This window comes from Oryctolagus cuniculus, chromosome 3, assembly GCF_964237555.1.
Source record: "Oryctolagus cuniculus chromosome 3, mOryCun1.1, whole genome shotgun sequence".
Taxonomy (NCBI): Eukaryota; Metazoa; Chordata; class Mammalia; order Lagomorpha; family Leporidae; genus Oryctolagus; species Oryctolagus cuniculus.
In genome coordinates this window covers 126104522-126108652 of record NC_091434.1, presented here as the reverse complement: position 1 = coordinate 126108652, position 4131 = coordinate 126104522, and positions in this window count along the sequence as shown.

Sequence of the window (4131 nt, the reverse complement as noted above, 5' to 3'; positions counted from 1 at the left end):
GAAGGTGAACGAAGGTGAACCAACGGCAAAGGAAGACCTTTCTCTCTGTCTCTCTCTCTCACTGTCCACCCTGCCTGTCAAAAATAAAAAGTTAAAAAAAAATTTAAAATAATTGTGATGATTTTGATCTGTCTAGTATCATTGAAGGGCACACTCAAAAAATTTGCCTTCCTTTTGCCTAACTAAAAACGTACCCAGAGCTGAGGCAACTATGCGTAATATGTTTGTTAAACACATCTAGGGGCAGGAGTTGTGTTTGACATGTGGTATAAGCTGTCGCTTGTGAAGTCTACATATGATATCAAAGTGCTGGCTTCTGATCCAGTTTCCTGCTAATCGCTCTGGGAATGTGGTTCATGATAGCTCGAGTACTTCAAACCCTGCCACACTCGTAGAAGTCCCGGATGGAGTTCTTGACCACTGGCTTCAGGCTGGCCCAGCCCTGGTTTGGGAGTGAAACAGCAGAGCTCTGTCTCTCTCCTGGCTTTACCTATCTCTGTGTCACTCTATCTTTTGAATAAATAACTAAATAAACTTTTAAAAATAAAGCATCTAAAGACAAAAATTTTAGCTTCTGTTGCATATTTGAAAACAGTTGAGACAAAGAAAAACCAGAAGAATGGGAAAGAGGTGGTTGTAAAGTAAGGGCTTTCCAAACCTCAGTAATAGTAGGAATTTAGAAGACCTATGCATACTCAGTGTTGAGTGCTTAAACATAAATGCCTGTGAATATCCCAAGCCCTCACCTATGCTTGAAATCCAGGCTCATCACAAAGTTTAAGTCAAGAAGGTAATCTGTCTGACTGAGTGTTGCAGCTGTCCCCTGACAGACTCACTTGCAAAGACTGTGATTATTTATTGATTTTTATTTATTTGAAAGGTGGAACAAAAAGAGAGACAGACAGACCAAGTGATGACATCCATCTGCTTATTCCTTTCTAAAATGCCTGAATTATCTGGGGATGGATCAGACAAGGAGTCTGGAACTCCATCCAGATCTCTCACATGGCTAGTAGGGACTCAACTACTTTCCTCATTACCAGCTACCTCCCTGAATTGCATTAACAGGAAGCTGGATCACAAGTGGATGTTGAGGCTCAAACCAGGCACTCTGATATGGGATACGGCCATCCCATATAGAAGCTTAATCCACTGTGTTGTGACGTTGTCCCCTTGGGAGATTTTTGTAATTATTTTGTTTCATTCAAGCCTTTAAGTAAATCTCTCTCAATTTCATTAGTTTATCATTTACAGATATATTAAAGACCTCACTGGCCACATATGCTGATGAATACAGACTGCACTGAACTTGTTCACAACAGTTACTAAGTAAACAACTATTATAAGAAGCAATAATTAACACTAATGAGGGAAGATAATCTTATTTCTCTATTTTTCTCATTATAATATTAGCAAAGAACAGTTTTCAGCAAATTATTGGTGTCATGCAAGGAAATAAGGAAACATGGCCAATAAAATTAGAAAAATTAATTGTAACTCCAAGGGCCAGCGCCATGGCTCACTTGGTTAATCCTCCACCTGTGGCACCAGCATCCCATATGGGTGCCGGTTCTAGTCCCAGTTACTCCTCTTCCAGTCCAGCTCTCTGCTGTGGCTTGGGAGGGCAGTGGAGGATGGACCAAGTGCTTGGGCCCCTGCACTCACATGGGAGACCAGGAAGAAATGCCTGGCTCCTGTCTTTGGATTGGTGCAGCGCCGGCCATGGTGACCATTTGGGGAGTGAACCAACAGAAGGAAGACCTTTCTCTCTGTCTCTCTCTCTCACTGTTTGTAACTCTACCTGTCAAATACATTAAAAAAATAGTAACTCTGATAGGAAACCCATACTAAGAAAACAACTGAAATTACATGTGTGTATGTATAAAAATTAGAAAAAATCAAAATGATACAGGATGTGTGAGTGTAACACAAAAAGCAATAAAAGAATTGAGGAATAAAAATATATGTGAGATAAAGAAAGCAAAGTAGTGACAAAGGTTGATGTTTTCTTATCAACAGTTGCATTAAATGTAAATGGATTAAATATTTTTATACCTTCTGTTTTCATTATTGAACAACATTGAATTATTTCCTTTTAAATATTTCAACCTTTAGCATGTTGAGCCACTCCATTACACACTTATTTTTAGATATTAGTGGTAGCTTTGGGATCCGCAAGGAGGGAAGGCCTATACTTCCGGGAATGGAGAGTTCCTACCTGTACTTCCGGGGAATTTTCTTGTCCTTGTCAAGGTCCCCGTGGGTGCCTAAAGGTCAACCAATGAGGATCACACCTGCCTCAACCTTTAACCCCCATGCCCTGAATCTATAAAAGGAGCCCTCCCAATCTGACTCGCAACTTCCCCGGCCCCCACTCTGTTGCTCTGTTGGGACCGGGGCACCTCGCCCAGGAGAGGAATACCAATAAATGTCTGTGAATTAATTGATTCATCTGCCTGGGAAGATTTGTTATGTGCCGGACACCTTGCAATTAGCTTATACTTTTAACTTCAGTAATTCCTAATACATAGTCTGAGTTTATTAATTTAGTGCAGTTCTTTTTGTAACTTCTAGAAGTGGACACTTAGCTGCTTTATTGAAATGCTGTGCTTCTGGGGTCAGCACTGTGGCATAGGGCATAAAGACATCCTCTACAGTGCCAGCATCCCATATAGGCGCCTTGTCAAGACCTGGCTGCTCCACTTTCGATCCAGCTCTCTGTTATGGCCTGGGAAAGCAGTAGAAGATGGTCCAAGTGCTTGGGCCCCTGCACCCATGTGGGAGACCTAGAAGAAGCTCCTGGCTCCTGGCTTCAGATCCACCCAGCTCTTGCCATTTTGGCCATTTTGGGAGTGAACCAACTGGATGGAAGACCTGTCTTTCTCTCTCTCTGCCTCTGCTTCTCCATAGCTCTGCTTTTCAAATAAAACTTTTTATCTCTTATGGTATCTCTCTTTTGAGCTATATTATACCAATTTCCATTCATAATATTTTTATCATTCACTTGAAGATATTTCCAAAATTTGTCTTTAACACCTGATTTATATAGAATGTGTTTTAAAATTTATATTTATATGAATTTTATATTTATTTATATTTATATGAATATATAAATATATAAATATATTTATATTTATATGAATTTATATGAATCTTACTAGTTGTATTTTGGGCTTTTCTATTTCTATGTTAATTAAATTGTGATTAGGCAGCAGGCTCTTTACTATTTAGATTATTTGACATTTTCTAAGACTTGCTGCCTGATTCAGTATAATAGTTAATTACCATCAATGTGCAGCATATGCCTGAAATATGTCATTACATAATGCTGAACAAACAAGGGCAGATTGGTGGATAGCACCCACAACAAAGTCTTCTGGACAATGTGTATTTAGAAATTCACAGAAATAGGAAGTCGTTAAACATGCAGATTCACCAGGGGGCAGTTCACAGGGATCCAGCAGAGCCAAGTGAGGGATGCCAAAATAAGGAAGCAATATTTTTATATGGCTTTTATTGGTTTTTTTTTTTTAATTTATTTGAAGGAGAGACAAAGAGAGGAGAGAGGCAGACAGAGATCTTCCATTCATTGGTTTACCCTCCAAATGCTCACAACAGCTAGTGTTGGACCAGGTCAAAGCCAGGAGCTGGGAATTCCATCCAGGTGTCCCACAGGAATGGCCAGGCACAAGCACTTGAGCCATCATCTCTGCCTCCTAGGGCAGGCATTAACAGGAAGCTGGATTCAGAGTGACACTGGAACTTGAATCCAGGCACTCCAATACAGGTTGTGGGTATCCCAAACACTGTCTTAACTAAGGTGCCAAATTTGTGGAGATTTTAAGCTGTATGCTTGGTGAATAATGAAAGTCTGGGTCCAGCACTGCAGCTCAATAGGCTTATCCTCCACCTGCGGCGCCAGCACACTGGGTTCTAGTCCTGGTTGGGGTGCCAGATTCTGTCCTGGTTGCCCCTTTTCCAGTCCAGCTCTCTGCTGTGGCCCGGGAGTGCAGTGGATGATGGCCCAAGTCCTTGGGCCCTGCACCTGCATGTGAGACCAGGAGGAAGCACCTGGCTCCTGGCTTCGGATCAGCATGGTGCGCCGGCCACAGCGTGCCTGCGGTGGCGGCT